We start from the raw sequence: 24,491 nt of genomic DNA, 5'->3' as shown, positions 1-24,491 counted from the left end.
TAAAGAATGAAGGGAAATTGGTTCCAAAAGTTTTCATGACTCAATAATCCCAGCTTCATTTTCGTTTTGCAAGTTTTTTTTTACTATTTGATGGGATGACTTGAGGAAGCCAACGACTGAATTTTCTTTTCACCGTGAACGACTCCTGCTGAAGTCTGACCACACGGCGTCTCTCTGACACGGCTAATTGACAGCATCCTCTCTCCACCCGCCCACTCCTAACATGGCCGCCTCGTCTCTTTCAGGACGGGCTCCAGCACGTTTTCTGCACCGGTGAGTGGCTCATCGGCTGTCTGCTGCCTTCCACCGAGAATCTGCACGGCACCGGGGTGAGAGAAAGGCCGGGACGGATTGCCAGTGATCCTAAACGTCTAGTTCGCCATCTGCTGCAAAGCTTTTCATTTTGAGACGCTCCACCGTACCCCGAGATCACCTGTCCGTACCGGTGACCTCTTTACACAAGCTAGCAGTCTGGATAACAAACCACACACACACACACACACACACACACACACACATTCCTTCTCTCTGTTGTCTGTTAAAATTTAATGCAATCACATTTGCATGATCTACTGTCCAACTGTCTGGACCCCCCTGTGTCGCCACACACACTTGGGCACATTCCTGCCTCAGAAACGTACAGTACAGTCTCCAGTGTGCATAATTCATTTCACACGTCTCACTCTGTTCCCTGTGACTTCATTTAATGCCATGCTGGACTCGCGCACTAATGAATGCTCATTATACCTCATCCTAGAGCTACAGCTGTACTGTTTGCTAAGCTGCCCAAATGCACATTTTTAATGAGGCTTCTCATAGTGTCATGTTTTTTCAACGTCTCGCCCCTTTCTTTTCCTTTTTTTTTTTTTTTATGGTCACATGCAGTAGTCACAGCTTCGCCCGGAGTCTGCTGGGCCCGGTTGGCTGAAGCGGGACAGAAGAAGGATGGCTGGATGTGGTCAGTGTTCCTGCGACGGTTCAGGAGTTAGTAAGATGGTTGTTTCTGTTCAGATCTGCCCAGTGGGTCGAGAAAGCAGGATGCAGTTCGGGAGCAGTTAATGGGATATAAAGTCAAATTGGGGTGTGTGGCATTATGATTTACATGCAGATATAGTTCTGCCTTGGAGACAGTCGAGAACAAAAAAAGACCCTTTGCAGGATGCTACTACAAGAGGAAAAACATATTTTCACCAGCATTATAAAAACACCAGCAGCAGACTGGAACATGGGACCAGCTCAGTGGTCTTCCAGAGATCTTCAGGAGCTCTTTAATAGACCTTCAAAGGTCTTTAGGGTTCATTAAAGGGATTCTTTAGATGTTTAAAGGATCATAAGAGATTCTTTCAAAGGTCCTTTTTGGTCGTTTAAGTCTTTATTTACTTTGCAAGTTTGTTAAGTAGACCGTCGACAGTTCCTTCAGAGGTGTTCAAGCATCCTTTAAAGGCCATTCAACTTTTATTGGAGTCTAGGTTAAGGAGTAGCGAGCCTTCACAGATTTTTCAGTGGACTTTAAGGGACTTTCAGAGTTCTTTAAGGAGCCTTTATTATGTCTTTCTACGTATGTCTTCAAGGGTCTACAGCAGTCTTATAAGGATTCTTTAAGGATCCTTGACGGTCCGTCTGTAGTTCTTTAGATGATTTTTAAGGGTTCTGTAAGAGACAGAGCTGTTAAAGCCAAACCAAACTGAAGAAGTGTCGCTGAGCTGCAGTCCAGGTCAGAAACAGCCTGAATGTGGTGTGAGAACGATCACAGAATGTTGTGCTGGAGACTTAAATGTCCCCAGTATGTCCTGAGTTTGAGCTGAGAAGACGGCCGCAGGCGGATGCCGTCATGCAGAAAACTGTGGAGATAAAATCGAGATGTTTGCCCACTTCACTCCGGATCACAGAGCTGATAAAGCTTCAGGTCTGTAACTACCAGACTGCTTCCTCCAGTACTGTGCGGAATAGTTAACGGATGTTTTTAAGTGTTATTCATCTGTCAGTTGTAACTCACTTCAAAGTCAGGAGTGCTTACGTGAAGGTTTGAGCCTTTCATTTCTTTGTATTGACATTTCTCACTGGTATTTGCGCTTTACGCAGTTTAAAAGGCAATTCATATCTTTCTAGGACTCAGTTTGACATTAGAACTCAGCATGGAGGCGTTCCTGTGAGTGGAACAGCAAGCGACACTCCGTCTGAGGTCTAAACAGTTGATCAGATTTTTTTCCTAAATCTGAACAATTTGTGGAAACGGCTCCCAGACTTGCTGCAGGCTTTGGTCTTTAAGCTGCTCTAAAACTTTATCAATGGTTTACAAAAACCTCTTAGCCTTGCAGCTTCAAGTAGGCTCATTTTCTCCATGAAGACATCCTGAATGACTGAACGATGCGTTCAAGTTCGGGAAAAAAGTAAGACCTTTCCAGAAACACAGGCTGCTGACAGGAACCACACATGAATCTTTACATCCCACTTCTGGAGGATTTCTGCTGGAATGATGGCTGCGAAACGAAGAGCACAATATAAATATATTGACAATCCAATACATTGTTCTGTTTTATAGAAAGGCTTGAAGACGATCTGGAGCGGAGTGACAGTCACATCAGTCTCAGCTGCCAAGAGAAGCTCAGCGGCGCCACAGAACGCGCTGTATTTTCAGACTTTAACACCAAGTTCTGTTACAGTTTCCTCCAAAATAACTCCACGACTGGAACCTTGACCGAGACCGTTTCCATTAATGCTCCGCCAGTAAATCGCTATTGTAGACGTGATTATTCCGTTCAAAGGTTTACTGTTGACCTGGAAGCAACGCGACCTTCATCGTAGGAATTCAGAGAAACTCAGTCCGTTTAAATACTACCGGTGGAGAGTTTAAAGCTCTCCGTGGTTTTCCTGACAAACCTTTTCACACATTCTTTCCTTTTCTAAAGTGCTCCTCTGATCCAGTCACTGACGATCCGTCATCTTGAACAGTCCAGTACATTTTCTGTTTTTTCCTCTTTTCTCACATGAAGACGTCGTCACTTTGAGTTTAATTCATGGATGTAGGATAGAGGACTCTGGCTGAACTCACATTCATGGCAGGGAGAGAATTTAGTGTAACAACAAGCCAATTATTTGGTGTGAGCTGTGACAAGTTGCTAAAAGGAGCTGCTGGATCGACTTCGAGGAAGCTCATGAGTGTCATTAGAGCTCATTTCACACTGTGGCTTTTAGAAAAGCATGTTTGTGTGCTTTCACTTTTAAAAACTTGGTTAATTATCTGCCTTTCACATCAGAATTAATGAACCAGTTTCATGGAGCTGCTCTTCCTCTTCCTCTTCCTCCTTTCCTCTACTGTCTCTCGTCCTCCTGCTTGGTTTCCCTCTGCGGCCAAAAGGGGGCGACAGTGCGGCACAGTTCACAGCAGAACCCAGCAGAACCACTTTCTGCCTCCTCTCCTGTCTCTTCTCCTTATTCTCCTCCTTAGAAAACCCTGTTTTGTACTTTCAGCTCTCCCTCCTCCTTTGATTCGCTCCTGTCGATGAAAATCCACAAATTCCAGCGAACAAGAAAAGTTTTATTGAAAATGCAAGTCAGGTGCATGATGGATGATGGAGAGACATTTGCCCTCCTCACGTGTCCCATTGTTGTCAAATGATGTAGAAAAAAAGCACAGTGGAGAAAGAGTCTGCTGGCACAAGCGTGCGCTCCGAGTGTGGACGCGCAAGAAGGACTGTTGTTTCTTTAATCTCTCTCTCTCTCTCTCTCTCTCTCTCTCTCTCTCTCTCTCTCTCTCTCTCTCTCTCTCTCTCTCTCTCTCTCTCTCTCTCTCTCTCTCTCTCTGTTCAGGCACTTTGGTTAAAAGCCTCCGTAAGAAATGGCAGATCCCGTGTCTCTGATCCGTCCTTCACCGGGCAGGTGGGAAAGTGTCTGAGAGGAGGGAGCGTCTCGGTCCTGTCAGAGGAGGAGAGGGGCTTCAATAAAAAGAGTTTTGTCTTTTATCTCTGCACCGATCCCAAAGTGAGAGTGTCTCCATTTGTGGCTGAACCGCCGGAGCGCGCGCTCTGCTCCTCGCGCCTTCCTCCTCTTGTCTCCATCGCTCAGTATTCTGGCTGAAAAGCTGAAAAGGAGAAAACCCTCCTCCTCCTCCTCCTCCTCCTCCTTCTCTGTCCCTCTCGCTCTGGAGAAGCCAGAAGAAGCGGCTGGAGGAAGGTTTTACGCAGAGGAGGATTTCCCTGAAAGAAAAGGAAAAAAGTCTCCACAGGGGGACTTTTTGTTTGGAAGGATCTTGTCTTCAGTCCGGATCGCGTCCAGGGAGGAGCGCAGTGCAGCTGGAGCACTCTGACCTGCGACGGACGTTATTCCTGGAAAGGGAGAAAAGTGAAAGGAGAGAGAGGAGAGACAACGGGAGGAGAACGATGGAGAATACGCGCGGCGGTCTCCATCACCCGAAGGCGCAGTAGGATCAATCACAGGAAGCCTCCCTGCGTTCCGAGGACTGACCGAGCGTCGGACTGCGAACTTGACTGGAGGCGGACTGGAGAGGAGTGAAGGCGATGCTTCTCCAGCTGCACCTCTGGATGGATCCATCGATTAATCCATACATTGACAACACCAGCGCTGAACTTGGAGCCTGCTCGTCATTATTTCATCAATAAGTCAGGGCTCGGCGTCCAATTTTCTGCAATAAAACTTGTAATGAAGCGAATATTTACGACTGGATTGTAAAATATATTTCCGAGTGAACTGGAGAGATTTTAAAAGACGGCATCAATCCTCACAGAAGGTGTATGAAACCACCACATGCCCTAAACAGTGTTGACAGACGGAGATGAGCACTTGTTTGAAATTTAATAGAGATTATTTGGGCGCTCGCGCTCCTCGGAAACAGTTTGGAGATTGGAAGTTATTTTTGGCTGCGTAAAAGTAGAGCGGCTCTTCCACACCGCGGGCCGGACAGAGCGGGAGCCGGGACCGGGCACGGAGGTGTGCGCGCACCTGCTCCTCTCCTTCTCCCATCCCGTCCTGAGACACACAGGAGCGGAACGCACGGAGCGCAGAGGGAGCGAGCGAGCGGGGGATGCGTAACCGCGGCGAATCGGAGCAGACCTGAGCTTTCCAATACTTTCGGAGAAGGAGGGGAAGCACAGGAAAAGGGATTTTACGCCTTTTGCGGCCGGAAAGGCTGCCTTTCAGACGTTTGAAATATTTTTTCTCCTTTTTTATTGAGAGGTCATAAAAGAAAACGAAGAGGAATCGACCTTTCTTCATCCGTTTCCTTTATTTCGCCCCGTTTTTTTGGAGAGGAGGCGGGGAGAAAGTGTCAGACGTGGAATTATTTCTAATATTGGTGTCGACTGTTCCAGAGTGTGTCATCGGAACCGCCTGGATTCGGAATTAGCTCCTCCCAAAACATCAGGTAAGAGGACGCCGTGCTCCGATTTTTACGCGTCTGTGCGCAGGTGTGATGAGTTTACTTCACGAGCTGTTTCTGTTGAAATGCAGAGAGAGAGAGAGAGAGAGAGAGAGAGAGATGGAGGGATGGAGGGATGGAGGGAGGGGGTATTCATCGTTCTTCATGCGTGCGTGCGCCTGGCTTGGTCCGTGGGTGTGTGTGTGTGTTAGAGGCGAGAGACCGGGAGGCTGGAGAGGGATTTTACGCACGAGAGAGAGAGAGCACTAGCACGTATGGTCCAGTGAATGATGCGCGCATCACTGAGAAGCCCACAGAAACAAAGTTGGACTCCCGATGAAGGAGTGATTTGTGTGTGTGTGTGTGTGTGTGTGTGTGTGTGTGTGTGTGTGTGTGTGTGTGTGTGTGTGTGTGTGTGTGTGTGTGTGTGTCCCACGTCTCCCTCCCCTGCTGGGATCACTGAACCCTGGACCATCTTCCCTGAACAGGAAGGAGGAAAGAGCGAGTGTGTCTTGCTGTGGTCACTAGTGGTGGTGACCCCCCCCCCCCCCCCCCCTTACACACACACACACACACACACACACACACACACACACACACACACACACACACACACACACACACACACACTTCGTATGCATCTGCCTCCGACCCACTCTGTAATCACGCTGAATGGCGGATCGAGCGTTTGAGTCTTCTGTCCTTCCTTTGTGCTCGTTCTGCGTGTTAACACTCCTCTTCAGTCTCTGAGATTCAGCATCTTTCCCCAGATGTTTTCCGTCTTTTTTTAGTCATTATTTCATCTTCCAGAGGAGCAGTTCAGTTCCTTTGAAGCTGTTTTCCTGATCTCCACTGCACCTCTCAGATGTTGTAGGTTTTGTTTCACTTTATTGAAGTTGTGTGCTTCTAGTTTTGGTTCTGGATCAGTTGTCTTTGGATTGTTTTCTATTTGTTTAAATGCATTTCCTGCAGCTTCTCTGTGTTTCTCTGCAGCCGAGTTGCGTCTGATTATTGTGCTTTTGGGAAGGTTTTGATCGTAATCTGCTTCTCCTCCTGCTTCTTTCATATCTGGAGTTATTTTCTTTCCCTGTCCAGATATTTAAAGTTTATTTCCAGCGTTTTTGCGTTGCTTCGCCCCCTGTAACTCTCTGACCGGTGACGGTTTAGTGCCTCTTTGCAGAAGTTTCCAGTGTCATTGTCATCCTGCTCCATCTTTCTCTCTTCACAGATAATTTTTTATAATCTTACCATTCATTTCTGTTATTGATCTCATTTTCAAGGTTTTTTCAGATTTTTGAGTTTTTTTTTGGTCACATCTCCATTTTTTGCACCTCATCATGACCTTTTGAGGTTGAGTGTCTCTTTATGTCCATCTTTGCTTCATTTGATGGAGATTTGGACGTTGATCTGTGTGACCCTCAGTAAATGATCTTTCATTTTCACCCATCAACGCCTGCGGCTTCTGTACGCCTCTCACTGAGGAAAGAAGAAGCGGGGCGGCGCCTCCAGAACCCCCCCCCCAGCTGGCCGGACTGCTGCACCTTTGGGTGAAAGGCTGGCGTTTAGGTTTCACTGTATAATTTTCCCATTTGTTCAAGTCCTTCTGAACACAGACGCCGTTTGTCTGAGAGCTTTACAGCCCAGCAGGTGCTCCATCCCTCCCTCCCTTTTTATCCTTCTCTTTTCACCATGGCGTATGGAGATAGAGAGAGAGTGTGTGTGTGTGTGTGCCAGAGGGCAGCGACAGAATGTGTGTGTGTGTGTGTGTGTGTGTGTGTGTGTGTGTGTGTGTGTGTGTGTGTTTTCATAGTGCGTTAGCGAAGAGAGGAGAAGACAGGAAGGAGATGTGTGTTTGAGCTACAGTGCACCATCAGGCCACGTGCACGCACCCACCTACACGCGCACGTGGGCGGGGGACGCGCGGGCTTTAATTATCTCGGCCGTTTAGCAAACAAGGTGCGCATCAATCGTGGGGGTGCGGCGGGGGCGAGCGTCCGCCGGAGGCTGCAGGTGGGAGCGGTGATTTATGGGCCGAGGCCGGCGAGGTATGGATCCGCGGATCCGGCCGGGCGGCAGATGAACTGGCAGCAGAGCGACTCCGTCACACTGACCGGCGCCGGCCATCCATTACAGGGACGGAGGGGGGCGGGGCGGGAGGGGAGGAGGAGGCACATCAGACCCTGAAATCAGAGGAGATTCATGGAAAAACGCTCTGCGACGAGCTCTGAGCTCTGCTGCTGGAAATGGAGGACGTCAACACGCCAATGCTTCAGGAGGGTTCAGACTTCGGCCTCGTTTACACCACGCTTCGACTGAAAACACACATTTCTTTCTTCGTTTTTTTAGAAAATTTGCACGCATCCAGATTCAAGAAAAGTCTGTTATTGTGTTCTACTTTGACCTGTACTCATCTAATTTTGATGACTTCAGAGAGGCAGCACCTTCCCGACCCTCATTTTTGATCTCTGGCGTCCTTTGAAAGGGGTCCCGGACCTCAGGCTGGAAATAATTGGAACATATGCAGCACTGATTTACCCATAATTCAAATGTCATCTTTAGTTTTTGCGAATGTTCAAGGACACTAAACTGCCTGGCCCTCAGGGAATTCATTCTTTTTGCTGTATCTGTCTTTAATTAAATACCGTAGCACTGAACCAAATAAGTTGCGGTACATGTGTGCGATTGGCTTGGTTTGGGAAAACATGCAAGTAATTAATTATATTGGAGTTCAATTAAACTAAACGGAATTGTTTGAGTTAAGGCTACAGAGTCTGTCTGATGGGAAAAGCTGATTGACAGCAATTGAGTTATTTTGTTTGAGTGCAGGGAGCAAAGAGTTTTCACTTCTACTTTTAATATATAACCCAAACAAACGGCCTGTCGTTTGACACCAGCCTCGCTCTCCTGTCACCTGCTGCTGCACCTGAACCTGATGACCAGTTTTTCCCCCTGAGCCTCCGAGCAGCAGCCCTTTAAGAGGAATTCATTTCACTGAGTTAAGAGTGTAAACAGGAAGGGAAGCGGGAGTCATGGAGGAGAGCGGTGAAAAGGTGAGCTGAGGAGATCTGGTGAATTAGGGAGTCGGGACAGATTTAGAGACATGGGGAGAAGAGAGTGGAGAGAAAGAGATCCATAAATTGTGGAAGAGATGACGAGGCATGGCGAGGCGCTGGAGATATACGAGAGGAAGAAGACGGCGGCAGGATGAGAGAGAGAGAGCGGCGGGCAGCATGGCTGAGCCGCTGAAATATTGGAAATTCAGCCTGTTTGTGCCAGTTATTCTTACCCCGATCCAGTTTACAGCCATTTACCTGAAAGTCCCCTCAGAAATACGGTGATTTAAAGCACAATTTTTACACAGTTTCAGAGGTATCATTGACAAAACGTTCCCTGGAGACAGAAAGCGGCTTGTGTTCGTGTTTCCCTCCGACTCTGGAGGAGAGCTTCTGTCTGAAACAGACACGAGTCCAGACTTATTCAACTCGCGACACTCTGGATGTCGCCATGACCGTCCATCTGCATGTTCCAGAAGCAGCATCTCAGAAAAGTTGTTTTTCCTGGTTTCCATGGAGACGGAGCGTTTTCAAAAAATTCGATTTCCCCCATTTCAACCCAAATGCTGTCAGAGGACTCTTCTGAAGTTTATTTTGATATATATGATAATTGTACAACAAGTTCTGGTCATGAGAAGTAACTTGTCACATCCTGTCAGTGGTGAAAGGATGACAGGTTATTAACAGGTTAATAACGTTAATGATAGGTTAATAACAGGTTAATAACATTATTTAAGGTTAATAACAGGTTAATAACGTTAATAATGGTTAATAGCAGGTTAATGAGTCGTTTTGACACATCAGTCGTCGCAAAGTCAGTTTTCTTTCAAGATATGTGCAAGGCTTGTGTAATCAGCTTCCTCCCGAGTGTTTTACATCTCCACAGCCCAGAGTTATTCTCTTTGACTTCACAGTTGTAGAGTTAGAAGCTCCCGAATTTTCAGGTGGAAATCGGTAAAAAAAGAGAAAGCGACCCGGGGCTGCCGAGCGTAAATCTAATGAATATTCTTCACAAAAGTGAAAACGCTGCGGCTTCTTTGTCCTCCTCTCCTTCAGCTTGCTCCAGAGCGCCGTGGTTCTCCGAGGCCTCGCTCCAGAGACCTCTGATTCGCCGCACGCCACGTGGCGAGCTCCATGCTATGACGACTTGTGTATTGAGAAAAAAAAAAAAAAAGAAGAAATTTCAAAGAGCAATTCTGATCAAAGTGATGTGACACAAAAGAGGAATTCTCACACTTCTGTGAAACTCGTGGATAATTTAATGTCACGCGTGCTGAAATGATCAAAGACTCTTTATTTTTGTGTGGTTTGAAAGGAGTTGCTCAACGGCAGCGTGGCAGGAGGCAGCTCTGCGCTGGGCCTGCTGGTTAATTACATATTGAACACAGGAAAACAGAGCGCAGTCTCTGCTGCCTCCATGTGAGAGCGCCGCCGCAGCTTTTGTTTAAACAGATCCAGATAGTTTTTCCATTTTGAAGTTCAGGGTCGGCGTGGAAGTAGGTTTAAAGAAGAAGAAGAAAAAAGAAAACAACTTGATTAACATGCAGATTTGTGCAGCAAGACGCAGACTCTCTAATCAGACCAACGACTCCACACCTGTGGTGTTAGCATGACGTTTCCACTCTGGATTCTTGTCTTCCTGAGGAAAAGGCGCTTCCTCCTAATTAGGCTAATTGGTTCACTAATCATCACAGATTTTTCACACCAGCCTGTTTGTCCTTGCGTGCAGCAAGTTTGGGTTTTTCCATCGGAACCTTAGAGAAAGTGTTAAGTGTTTCCTCATCTATATGCAGATTTATACAGCAAGGTGCTCCAAAATCTAATCAGATCATTTCTCCGCGGGGACAGCCCGTGGCGAGTTATCCAGAGTCCACAGAGTCACAGCCACTCCAACAAGAATCCAACTTCTGGAGTCGACAGGAAATATATATTAAATTCCTTGAATTGCCTTATTAGGTAGTGAATTATCTAAAGAGGGTCGGACCTTAAACTTCGTAGCTGTGTGGACAGAGGATGAAAACCCAGAAACCACTTCAGCTCATACTTAGTAGAAGGAATGTGAATGGATTAGTGGATGGATGGATGAATAGATTGAGAGAAAGAGGGATGGATGGATGGATGGAATGATTTGAAAGACAGGCATGGTTTGGAATTATTGAACAAATGGTCGTTTCTGAATGTTAATTGATGGAATAATGGATTGGATGAAATGATCGGTTGATGGTCGTGGTGGATGGATGAAACGACTGAATGGACAAACAGACGGGTGAACATATTGAGGACGGCACTCATTAGATTGTAATGACGAGTGGCTGGTTAACTGGATCTATCGCAGTGGTTGATGGGTGGACTGGAAGTGTTGGAACGCTTAATGGATGGATGAATAGATTATGGATGGATTATAATGATGATAATTTGGATGGATTTTAATCATGTGTTGGCAGATTGAGGGATTCAACAATGGATGAGTGGATGGATGAAGAAACTGGATCAATTATAGAGATGGATGAACTGAAGAAGCTTCAGGATGAACGGATGATCGATTGATGGAGAAACACATGGGTAAATTATTGGAGCGTACTTGTTTGTGTGGTTAGCAGACAACTTAAAGGGGAAATGGACGTGATGTATGGACGATTAAGTGAATGTTGGATTGATGCATAATTTATCCACAAATGGACGAAAGTAGCAATGGACATATAGGAATGAGTGATGGATTGATTGATTTAAAACAAATTAAATATTGCGAAGTAAATCACAGCTGACGAATGTCATTGAGAGAAAACGTTTGATGCATTGTGTAAGATCTGGATCCCCTTCAGCTCGTCTCAGAGATGAACATATTGAGTGGCGGAGCGCGGCACATGGTCAGCTTGCACAAAATACGCCTCACTCAGGAAAATGAGCTGCTTCAAACATTACAGGGAAATGTGTTAAACTGTCAGAGTGGAAGATTTAAACCATTAGAATGGATTTAGATTCTACGTGCTGGTTTCTGACGTCTCCCCACAGAGAGTCATTCTCTCCTGCACACACAGTGTAACAGCTGCCAGCATGTAACACAACACAACACACACCTTGAGCCATGACAGGTGAACTTATTGAAACAACGCGTGTTCTCCAGCTTTCAGAAGGAAATCTGAGCCCGGCACGCACCGAGCAGAGCTTCACCGCTCCCACTTTGACTAAGACCTCTGGAGCTGCAACAGGAACGCGATTATGGCGCCGCGATGGCGCCTGGAGGTCAGCTTGCATCCCCATGGAGGTCAGGCTCAGCGGAGATCGCCGCCCCGCAGCAGCAGTCACCCCGGGACGGGGTGATTCAGTGCGTTGCTCATCGACAGCGGGGCGAGGCGGCCTGCTGACACGAGCCTTTGAATTAACATCACCCAGCTGAAGGTTCGGCCGCCCGACCTCAAAGTGCTGCGTGCGTGCGTGTGTGCGCATGTGTGTGTGTGTGTGTGTGTGTGTGGGATTTGATTACTTAACCTCCAGACAAGCGGAGACATTTTGGGGGAAGGAGGCAGACTTCGGGTCAGGATGTCTTGTGTGGAACAACACGACGTGCTGATCTGTTGGTGTAAGAAGTGACGTGTTTCCCCGCAGCGCTCGCTCCCCACGCCGCATCCGCCACGTCCGCCGGCCAGCGCACCCGGGACTGCGGCTGTAAGACGTCCTTGTGTCAGACATGGTGGTCGCACGCCGCGCTTTCTGCCGCGTCGTCGCTTGACAAAAGAGGCAATACGCTTTAATGAGAGCGGATCCCGGAGCGAGAGGACGTTCGTCTTCGGAGCCCTGAGTGAGGAAAGTTAAGGAAACCTTGGACCGCTCAAGTGTTTCGTTTAGCCGCTGGCTTCTTCGGGTAACATTTGTTCTGCCTGGACATAAAGACTGTCCTGCATTTAAAACCCCTCCGTCCAAACAAGTGATCGGCCTCCACCCTCAGAGTGCAGCACAGCGCAGATTCGTCACCGTAGTTTCAGGAAAATGTTCTAACGTCGAGCCTTCACAGCCGTCTGCAGGAGTTCTCCGCCCGGGCAGTTAGGGCCTGGCTTCAAGTGGAAAAAAACAGCTTTTGTTGCATTTTAAGAGTCCATTTACTCAAGACGCCTCTGAAAATTCAACTTTTTGAAAATGCTGACTGCAGCAAACCGTCCCTCTGCAGATGTGCGTTTAGAGGGATGATAAAAACAGCATCTCCAACTTTCTGTTTTCAGCCGTTTGTGTGAAAACGGACATCATTTTCAAAATGTTTCCACGAAAGGAAAACGCAAAAACGGCGCGTTTTCCTTCAGTCGCTGTGGAAACGGGGCCTGACGCCGCCGCTTTACTTCAGTGGTTGAGTTGGGGATTTCCCGGAAACCAGCTTGTGTGGCTTGAAGACATTTATTCAGAGGAACTGGAGCAGCGTGATTGTCTTTATACGTGTTACATCAGGCACCATCTTTTATGAATAGGGGGAGGGTTAAATAGGGATACGACAGAGTAGAAAGCACTTGTGTGTGTTACTTCATGAATAACTAATGTTTCTTTTCTGTGTGAAAGAATGAAAGCAGGTCCTTTGGGGATATGCAGAAGAGCAAACACCAGTTTACTGCCTGTCAGAGATATTAGTTGACGTGATATTCGTTCACCACGTGTCTTTTCGGCGCGGCGTTGGCGCCCGTCGTGAAACATGTAAGGAAAGTCCGGATGACGGTGGAGTAAATGAGCACTATGGTAGAGGAAGCTGTTAAATTCAGGAGTAAACCGCTCTCACCACCAGGAGGCAGGGAGAAAAACGGTGGCTTGGTGCAGGAAGCTCACCGCTACAGTTTGCTAGCTTGGACCCGAAGCTAAAATCTGTATCATCAGAAGCTCCAGGGGTGAAGGGACGAACGTTCGTGAGTGTACGACATGACCCTGGATAACGGGCTCACAGGTTACTGACAACTATTCACAGAAATATGAGGTTATCCCTGAAACCTCCCAAACATTATAGGCAGTACAGTGACATATATTCTCAAATCGTATGTACTCGATCAGAACATGAAACTGTCAGATGGCAGATCGTGTCTCGGAGATGTTTTCGTGTTGAAAAGGCAGCATGTCCATATCTTTTGCTGCAGAGTCTGTTTACTGTCTATTTTTTTCTATGATTTTTTTTTTTTTTTCCAATTTATCCAGTGAAAAATCTCAATATTGTCCAGATGGATTGGCAGAAAATCTGGTGCAGATAGCTGTGGTTCTGCAGCCGTCAAACACAAGCTTGGCATGTGGTTTGTGAGTGAAATGTGCCAACAATTATCAGTTGGTTGGCCATGAAATTTGGTACATTCCCCTCCGGCTCAAACATAATAACTGGAGTGATTAACTTTTTACCCGTCACCGGGCCAGATTTCCATCGTTTTCATTTCACTGGCGTTTTGTCCAACCGTCCCGAAGCCAAAGTCATTCCTAAAGCCTCAGAGTGCAGGAATGCCGATTAGCGATATTTAGCATGCTAATACAATAAACCGGGAGAAATTAGCATCCAGACGCCAACTTTCAGCGTGTTGGCAGACAAAGTATGAATACGAGCTTCCGTTGCATGACAGACCGCCACATCTCAATTCAGAACATTTCAACCATTTCTTTATGCCGTCATATCTCTCTTTAATGGCTTTTTTCCTTTTACTTTCGAGCCTTTTGTTCGCCTGTCTGCACTCTGAAGCTTGTTATTTAAAGACTCGGCCTTCATTTCCGAAGACTGACTGTTTATTCATTTCAATTGACTAAAACATAAACAGCGACTATTATAAATTGTGTAAAATTTTCAGTTTTTTCAAGTAATTCTGTAATTTTGCTCGACTCTTTCATAATATTGATTTATTTTATTTTATTTCTGTGTTTTTGCCTCTCTCCAGTGCGTTATGCTGCTCTTCCGACCTGGACTGTTCATCACATTTCCTGAATTACCTCATTTTGGATTTAAGGCCCTGATGTTCACAGGTGGAAACGGGATCCCTTCACACGACACCGGCGCTCAGAACGACTGAAAATGCAACTTTTTGATCACCACACCCAAGGTGGAGCTTTTAAAAATGCTGCCACGTGTGTGTGTGTGTTAGGGGTGTAACGGTACACAAAAGCCACGGTACGGTACGTACCTCGGTGTAAGGGTCACGGTTCGGTACGTTTTTCGGTACAGTGGGGAAAAAGTAAAAAAGCTCACAAATGTACCAGAACATTTTTCCCAAGCTTTCCCATTATTGGCCCAGTTTACATGGTGTTTTTTCAATCCGATTGTAAACAATAGTATTAAACGCGAGTGTATTCATGTACAGCATACAAAGCATCCTTGCGCACAAAGTCTCACGAGGAACTTGCAGGTCTTCCTCTCTGCAGCAGCAGTCCTCAGCGCCAAGCAGAGAGTTTTTATCTGCTGATATCTGCTCAAATAATGTCCCAAAATTTCCATGATACCTGCTGAAGGAGCGGCTGCTCCCCTGACCGCAGCACCGCCGTGCGGAGCAGCACGTCTTGGTGTGAGCTCTGCGCCGCATGCCGATGTTTCGAATTATCTGGTGCCCGTGTTAACTTGTGACCAATAATGACTGAAACCAGTGTTGTTTTTGGCAGCCTATTTTGATTTAGTTTTAGTCTTAGTCTTTTGGACGAAATGCTCATTAGTTTTAGTCTAGTTTTAGTCATTTTTACACTTTATAGTTTTAGTCTAGTTTTAGTCGACGAAAACCAAATGGGTTTTAGTCCAGTTTTAGTCATAAAAATGCCTTAAAAGGAAAAAGACAAAGGAAATTGTAAACCAAACAAACATAATAAAATATACTTAAATGGCACAAAAACAACAGAACACACTGATGCCTTTGAATATTAAATAATAAACTGGACTAGTTTGATTCTTTACAACCTCAATGCAGTGCTTATATGAGCTCTGCAGACAGAATGAGAGGACTAATAGGATTTTTGCTGATACTTTCAAGCTATTTTTATAATGTCCATACTGATATAAAAGCTGGGATCTTTTATTAAAAACTGATCTGTTCTGTTTCTATGTTACTGATTTGAACTGGTAAGAGGAACTGCCTGTTATTCTTTTGGAGGAACGATAAAACCAATACTAAGATGGTTATTAGGAAAATACTACCATTATAACAACTGAAATAAACAAAATTAATTCCTTGGGTATTTGATGGTTTGAAACACTTGTAAGTCTTCAAAACTGAAATGACAAACATAACTTGAGTTTGATAAACTTTGTAAGTATTCCTTACCTGAATTTTCTCTATACAAATTTTAAACAAAAGTCAAAATACATTTCTTCAAAATAAGATAACACCTGAATTATTTTTCAAAAAAGAAAAAAAAAAAAGAAGTAAAGATTTATTAGGTACTTGGTGAAAAAAATCTTCACTAATCAATGGTGCGCTCCTATAGCAGTTTCACAGTAAGAACAAGCAGTCAAACAGTTGGATCAGATCCTCCGTCCCCCATAACCAGGCATTCTGTATTATTTTCTGCTGGATTCTGATTAAAGTTCATCCATAAATCGCTGCATCTTTTCCCCCCGCCGAGCCCCGGCGAAAGTTGCTCCATGCGCTCTAGTGCGCCGGTGCATGCAGCGCAGGCTGGTCAAACAGGAAGCAGCTCGTGAACTGCTGATATTTTCAGAGTAAAGCAGCCGATCTGTGTGAACAAGCTGGGGGAATCGCATTTGTTTTAATTTATTTTGAAAGTCAAATTACTGACATTTTCGTCTCGTCTCGTCTCGTTAACGAAAACAACAGATACGTCTCGTCACATTTCCGTCTTTAAAGAGATATTTTTAGCTCGTCACGTCTCGTTTTAGTCACGGAAAAAAGGGGCGTTGACGAATTGTTTTCGTTATCGTCATCGTTAACGAAAACAACACTGACTGAAACATCTAGTCGTTCTGGCGAACGCCGGTTATCGACAGTTACAGTGAGTGTATACGTTTAAAGTCTTTTGTGAGTCTTACTTTAACAACTGCTGTAATCAGCATGTGTTTACACAGACCTCCGCTGTCATTCGTTAACACGGGAACCAGTTAATCCATAACACCAGCCGGCGATCGCTCGTATTCTGCTATAGAGCTCTTTATACAACTCGCTGTTGCGCGATTTGGTTCCATCTCGCCTCTCCAATGTTTTTTATGTCGGGGTTTTGTATTAAAAAAGTGTTTTTCCACCACCGTGGCGTTCTCTGCTGGTTTTTTGACTGTACTGCTTCCCGTTTACTGGCACGTCACACGTCACTCCGTATGAGGGAACGCACGCGGAACAAATACTCTCCCGTTTAATCCGCTCCGCCACACGCTGCAGCTCTCATTCCGCTTGTACTTTCTTCTTTGTTTGTTCATGTTTGGACCTGCTTGTTCTACTTCTTCTTCTTCTGTGATAATGGTGGTTGCCGGCAGCTTTTAGGCTCATTACCGCCATCTAAGGTTGGAATTTTTTTTTTTTTTAACTCACTGGTGTATTCGTCGTGTGATTGTGTGTGCCGAACCGTGACCCCCGTACCGTGACGGTACGGGACGAATACAAATACCGTTACACTCCTAGTGTGTGTGTGTGTGTGTGTGTTCGTTACAGAAGAACCAAGAACACCTACCAGCGGCCCAGCATGATCCGACATCATTTTCAAGATGTTTTCATTTTAACGTTAAAACTTTTCACAAACAAAAACGAAAAAAAGAAATGCTTCTTCACTTGAGTCCTTCATCGCAGACACACACACACATGGCCTTCTCTACACGCATCGACTCGCTTAAGCTCGTCTCATTATTTTGCATGATCTGGGAGACGCTTCTGAAATTCCTTATTCATGAAGCAAATGAGCTAAATAGACAGTGTTTGTTATTTTGCATGTCTTTCAGACGCGTCCTGTGATCTGCTCCCAGTAATAAAACATTTGCTCCCATTTCTATATGCACAGATCTTTAGTACATCAGGCCCACTTTGCTCTGGAGGACGAGGGAAAACATCTCATTTCAAACACTGGGTGAAGTAAATTGCTGCCTGCTCGGTGATTTCTCCTCAAGACCCCGGAATATGGAAAATAACAACCCTGGAAATGAGCACAAAAGCTTCCATTTAAGTGAACAAAAAGAGCCAACAGCCAGGCTGACCCGGGAAAAGTGTTTCTTTCTTGGCATCACTTATGTTGTCTAAATGTCAGTATGCTTTAACATCTCCCATCTTGTATTTTTCTAAATGGAACACAATTTATATTCACGACTTAATGGTACAATCTTTTATGGAAAAAAAGAAGAAAAAAAAAAAGATTGGAAAAGTCCACAATCATCAGTCCAACAATGAGGAGAAACAAGCTCGACCTGAAGGCAATTACAGCGCTTTAAAAATAAAAAAAACAATCATGCTACAAGGCGATATCAATCCCTCACCCTCTCACACGGTTTCTCTCTCTCTCTCTCTGTGCTGCCAGCGGTGCTCGCTCACCCACTCACTCACGCTCCGTCCTGCAGTGTCTCATTTCACTCCTCAAAAGCTGCTCATGGAAGTGCATTCACATTAAAAACACAGAGAAGAGGACCTGTTTGTCCCTCCATGTGCCCTGATCTTCCTCCCCCTCCTCCTCCTCCTCACAGCGATTCTCTGGCTCGCCCTTCAGCACATCCACCAGTGAGCGTAGCCGATCCCGGGTTGACTTAACGCGCTCTGACAGGCCAATCCCTATGGATTCTGATCAAGTGGAGCAATAGTGTACACAGCAGCAACAGTGCAGCTCCAGCCTGCTAAAACAGCAGCGGGAATATGGCAGAGATCAGCGTCCTGCACGACTGATTCGACACGTTTATCTGCTGATTCCACTTTCCATTTCCAGAGAGGCGGGAGGCTGGCTCCCGACATGTGCTTCTCACCGCTCTGCACTGATTTCTTTCGTTTTATCTCACAGCAGCCAGGTGAGGAACGCGTATGTGACAGTACTGCCGATGTCCATTAGCGAGGTCCGTAGTCCTGCTTTTAATCAACTCACAATATCAGAACCATGAGTTTCATGGCTATTGAGGTTTGAAACTTGTTGAACTTCAAGAAATTAACCCTTCAGTGTGTAAAAATGGGATGGTCTTGGTCTTGACTCGGTCTCTAGTCCGGCGGTCTTAACTGCTTCTCTACTCGGCACGTTATTTAAAGCAACAACGCATTAGGTGGTGTTCTGATTGCATTGTGGGAATAAATCGCACATTTTCCTGTATCAGCATGATTCGGAACGACTCGCCTTCACTCTGAGAAAACGCCCGTCTTCAGCTGTACTTTCTCTGTTTATGAATAACAAGGCTTGATAAATGCGAGATCCGTTTTAGTCTGACCTCCAAAGCAGAAAGAGGCTCTACCGGAATACATTTCACTCGTCGTCTGCACTAAAGAGGGAAAACAAGGCCGGGCTATCCACTCAGGCGCCACACAATTCAAAGTTTACAGGCACAAAGAAATATGTCGAGATTCGACATGACAACATGATAGAACTGCGGGGAGAAATGAACGGCCAACCAGTGAATCTGACCAGGTGTTTTCCGTCCAGTCTGCTTGGAAGCTGCAGTGGCTCTGCTCTCAGGGAAAACTGGCTCCAATCGCTTGTATTATAAAACGCCATTGATTCACACTCCTCCATCCGAGCTGCTGCGCCGCGTTTAACACCGCGAAAAGGTTCGGGGTGTTTGGTCTGTTCTGTCATTATTTAGCATCTTTGTCCAGATCTGCAGGACGGTGAGGTTATAATCCAGACAAGTAAATACAGAGGAAAGACAAAACAAAATGCAGCTCTGAATTCTAATAAATAACTAAAGCAAGAAAATGTGTGAAACTGTCCTCTGGACAGAAGGATTCAGGTGGATGTCAGCACACAGTTCAATACAAAAAAAGCCTCACTTTTGAACAAGAAATATAGGCATTACAGCAAAATAATTCATCACTTTAACCCTTTACTGGCACTCATCAAAATACCCCAACCAGTGCTTTCTGATACTTTTAAAAACCGTTTTCACTTTCTTTATACCTGTACTGTCCTGAACCTGTAATTCAATCTAATCCATGCAGCTATTCCGCCACATGGCTGCACAGTTGGAGCGGTTTCTCTTGATCCTTCACCCTCATCTCACACACACACACACACACACACCTGCACCCTGACGGTGGTTATCGCTGCGAGCTGCCGTCCCCGAACAGACCCGCAGCGAGGTTCCCACTTCCACCCGTTTTCAATGAGAGGTGTCGAGGCATGGCCCTGATCAAAGACGGCTACGACTAAATTTAAATCAACGGGGGGATTACGCGTGTCGCTGCCAGTTTAGAAAGCTTCAAATCAACAGCGGAGCAATTAAAGCCAACAGGCACGACACAGTCACAGCCTGCTAAGTGCCAATGTTGGTACATTTACTTATTCAGAAATCAAGCTCATTTGACAGTCTGCGTCGAGCCACAAATCCAACTTTTAGAAATGCTGTAGCATGTAATTACTCAGAGCTTTGATGCACTTTCTGTTCCAGGCTATATTATAAAACATCATTGACACTGTTGGGGCACATTTTCCAAGCTTTTTCATGTTTTGTATTGGGCGAAATTCTGTTTTTCGAACAGGAAATAATTGAGTTTTAGGGACTGGGTGCATGCAGGAGAAGCCTCTCATACTTCCCGGAGAGTCCAAATCTTAATGGAAAATGAGTGAAGCCAGGCTCTGAGTACACAGGCATGCCAGAGTGTGGAGGCTTTAAAACCACAGGTTAACCTTTGTGTCCTCCGGGACTCCTCTTCTCCAATCCCCTCAGCTCCACACAAAATAGAAACTGTGTGTGTGTGTGTGTGTGTGTGTGTGTGTGTGTATGAGAGAAACAATGGAGGCCTCTTTCATCCCCGAGTGTCCTGCTCTCCAGCTCTTTTTCTTCCCCTCCCTCGCTCCCTCCTTCTTCTGGCTTTCCATTTATCTCCGTCAGCCTCCCTCCACAGCTTTATTACCAGAGAGGAGAAAGCCAAACGCAGCAATCGCAAAGTATGGAAGGGAGTTCCACTCCGCTCGCTGCAAAAAAATGATATCTAAGAAGTGGTTTGATGGTGCTAAAAATAGCCTTCGGTCCAAGTCCTGGTGGAGAAAGACAATTTGGGGTGGAAGGACTGAAAACAGAGTGAGTGGAGCTGCAGTGTGTTGACTGCAGCTGGAACATTATGATGCTAAGCTGCACCTCCGTCTTGGCCAGTGAGCCCACACTGGCACCGGCTCGGCGCCGCGGCCACAATGAAGCTATAAGACTTCAGCTCAAATTGTCTCTTTTCTTGCCAAGAGGTGCTCTTCTCGGCTCCGCGTTCTCTCGGCCAATTTCTGATTTTCAGGAGTAATATTTCTCCCATGGCAGCACGTCTGAACCCAGTGTGTCTCTCTGACCATGAAGAATTTGATTAGGGGGGATTTGGCACAGCAGTGTCTCAGAAAACTTGTATTTTCTTCCCATTTACGTGGAGCTTCGAAGAGTTCCACCTCAGAGAGTGCTGTTGTCGTGTAAACAGAAAACCGAATCGCGACGGGCATTTTCACTTGAAAACTCGAAAGCTGGATTGCGTCGCAGTAAAACGTCAGCACATCGCTGCTTATGAAGCTGTGAATGAACAACGCTCATCCTGTATGGAGGTCCTCACAGCAGCTCATCACGTCCTGCAGGTCCTGCTCCTGGCCTCACAGGACTCGGTCCACTGCTGCTTCATTTGATCATACATGTTCAGATTGTCAAAAAATGTATCTTCATGCTTGGCTGTTGCTTCAGAAATGGAGATTCTGCTTTTCCATCAGCCTCATTGGTCGTGATGACCGCAGCTCCATGGCCGGACGGACCCGGTGCTTCACTCCGGCCCATTAATGAGTTGAGAGCCTGGATCGGGTGCTGAGGTGGTGGAACATCGAGAACTGCTGCTGCCGAACGAGCACTGGAACCCGCTCGCTGGTGATACACGTCCAGCTGATGTGTGTGTTTAATCAATATCAATTAGTTTTTGTACACAACAGTACAGAAGCTCAGTGATTAGAACCAACTCACAGAGCTCCTTTCTCTAAAGTCGAGTGTATAAAAGCTGCGTCGTCTGCGGCGCCATTCATGCTGAAGCTACGGTCGATCAAACCACTGGAACACACAAGAGTCTGAATCAACTGAGCGGAGAACATTTCAAAGACGGGAGTGGATAGTGTCTGAAATACAACAATAGCAATTTGAGTCAATAGCTTTGACTCTTTGTGAGTTAATATAATCATTAAGTTCCAGTGTCTTTCTGCTCCCACTGAACCCTGGGAACTCTCCCTCATGTCACATCGTTTCTTTCAGCTGAAGCGATAGCTGAATGTTTCGCTCTGCTAGCAAACAGTTGTTCGTGACATGAACTCAGTGACTCTGCAGTTCAGGATGTAAGCCGGTACGCAGGATGCAGGAACAGCCAACAACGTCTATAAATATATCTGAGGGTTCTTTGATGAAAAAATCACAAGTACAAGTTTGTGAGCATGACATTCTCCACTGTTACAGTGATTCCCAAGGTGCACTGGGGCAGGAAACATTGAACCACCAGGCTCGCTCTGCCCTGTGAGCTGTGAGAGATAAATGCAGTCTGCAGCTTAAGTCAACTTGCTTTTAAATTCTGTGTCACTTTCGATCAAATTCAAACCAGACGAGGCCGTAGCGAGAGGCGGCGGGAGAACGAGGACAGCTGGAAAATCGTCAGGACTTCCCTCCCACCCGTCCAGGATTAGCTTCTGAGTCTTAGCTGGAGGAGGCGCGCCCCTCCCGTCTCATGGACTGTTTAGCCCTTTGGCCTCTGGCGAACGGCGGAGAAGCATACGATGCAGGATCTGGAAGGGCTTCTGTAAACACACACAGCCCACACTGTCACTGGACCGCTCATTCACACACACACACACACACACACACAAGCTAACAGGAGATCATATGCTGCTATCAAGGTACAACACCCTAATATATACAACATACAAAAGCAGAACCGTGACTGTCCCGGTCCGTCTCCTCCTGGACTTGGTAGTTTTACAGTGTTGTCTGGTGAGCTTCCCAGAATGACCTGATTAGACAACAATAAAACAGCAGAGTCTTTACGAATTGAGTACTGTGATGCTAACTGCTGTATTTCACAATACTCTTTATTGTATATCAGTGATATTTTGGAGTGAACACAACCAGCAGGTGAGTTCTCACTGTGCGATCTGCTCACTCTGTGCCGCCATGGGCGACACCGTGAAGCTGTTTATTCTGTAATCATGTTTTCTTTGCTTTGCCCACAATTATCCTACTTTGTCAACTCCCTGGAAATCATTTTAAACAGGAAAATGTGTTTGGGTATGGGCGCGTGTGAGACATATTGAAACAACAGCAGAGAGGAGAGGGAACGACTTCCAAAAAAAAAAAAAAAAAAAAAGATTCTAGCAACTGAGCCCAAACCTGTTTATGTAAACATTAATCTTGGCTAAACTGCTGATAGATTGGCTTTACACACACCAGCGCAGAGGCGAGGTAATAGCTTCAATCCCACCTTTCTCAATAGACACACTCCCGCGAATGCGACACACACAGAGAAGCCGGGCCGCTTGTAATTAAGTTTTACATGTGCAAATCCAGTTGTGAAGCATTGCTTATGAGATCGGCTGTATAATCACATCGCCCCCAAAAGGGAGAGAGCGCTTACTTAGCATTTAAATAGGTTCCTTCCTTCCCCACCAAACCCAATTCCAGCCCCTCCGCTCCCTCCCACTGTGTACATGCGTGACACAAATGTTGCTCCACTGTATTTCCTTCATTGTGTGTGTGTGTGTGTGTGTGTGTATTTCTGTTTGAATGATTGTACGTGAGTGGAGAGGGGAGGGAGGGTTTGCATAATAAGCGCTGTCATGCATGTATGTATGTGTGCGTATGCAACATTAGGCACCATAGTGTGTTCGCAGGTGGGTGTGAGAGTGTGTGATAAACATATTCTCTTGCCGCATGCCAGCGTGTGTGTGTGTGTGTGAGTGTGTGTGTGTGTGTGTGCAAGAAATCTTCCAGCATATTATTTCTTCCAGGTCCCAGCAGAGCATTGTAGTGTCAATAGAGCAGATTTCATAAGAGATGTGGAGGGAATATCACAGTCTGCTGTGTGTGTGTGTGTGTGTGTGTGTGTGTGTGTGTGTGTGTGTGTGTGTAAGCTACAGCGAGTGAAAGCTCATGCAAACCTTTATGATATTAAGATTTGTGGATTCAAAGTGGGAGCTTAACTCATGTCAATTACGCACACAGGCAAAGTGCGAGATGATTTTGTTTCCGTGCGTGCACGTGTGCGAGTGTGCGTGTGTTTCCCGCTGGGGGGTGGGGTGGGGGGGGGTGGGGGGGGGGGGGGGGGGGGGGGTGTATTGTGGAGGCAGTTGACTTCACAGAGCTATTGTTATTGAAATGAAGCATAATGTCAGCGCGTGTCCTGAAGCGGCTCTCGGCGGCTCACGCTGGGGGATTTGGCCTCGTGAAATGCAACAGTTGCTCTGTTTTTCTTCCCCGCTTGTTTATTTCACTGAGGGAAAAATGAGTTTGGCACTGATCCCTCCCGAAGACGACGGGCGCCGGGAGTGGGGGAGGAGGAGGTTTAGAAATGGATTACCAAATTGGTTTTTTACACTCCTGCTCTGTTCTTACTCTTGTCAAGAAGGGAAAATTGTCCCATTTGTAATTTTGGAAGGCGAGGCCTGAACGCCGAGGCGTGAGAAGACCTCGGCACACTTGAGCGTCACAAGATGGTCTTTTGTTCGACCACGATCCTGTCGGAGGGTTTAATTGCTGCTCTGACTGAAATGTGAAGCTGCAGTCAACTTTAAGACCATAAGTGAAACCTGTGGACACAGTGAAGAGCTGAAGTAAACATTTCCTCTCAGTCCAGAGGAGAAAATACAAGTCAATACAGCAGTCGGCCAAAACATTATGACCTCCTGCTGAATATGACATTAAATATCCCCGATCTGTTGAGATGGAAGTTTCACTCAGCATTTGATGGTTTTCTTGTGCTAAGATGTTACCAGCAGGTTTTCTAAGTTCT

At 46.0% G+C, this 24,491-nt stretch overlaps 1 protein-coding gene across 1 annotated transcript in view; it reads left to right on the top strand.

Moving 5' to 3' along the window:
- Positions 1-5,304: 5,304 nt before the first annotated feature.
- LOC115407333 (X-linked interleukin-1 receptor accessory protein-like 2) overlaps positions 5,305-24,491 on the top strand; it is a 389,294-nt gene continuing 370,107 nt past the window's right edge. Inside the window, exon 1 of the mRNA XM_030117731.1 lies at positions 5,305-5,380. The gene's annotated coding sequence lies outside the window, so the exon portion shown is untranslated. The remainder of the gene's footprint in view (positions 5,381-24,491) is intronic.

The sequence above is a fragment of the Salarias fasciatus genome, chromosome 2 (genome assembly GCF_902148845.1).
Source record: "Salarias fasciatus chromosome 2, fSalaFa1.1, whole genome shotgun sequence".
NCBI lineage: Eukaryota > Metazoa > Chordata > Actinopteri > Blenniiformes > Blenniidae > Salarias > Salarias fasciatus.
Note: the sequence above shows the minus strand (reverse complement) of the source record. Positions and strands in the feature narration are given on the sequence as shown.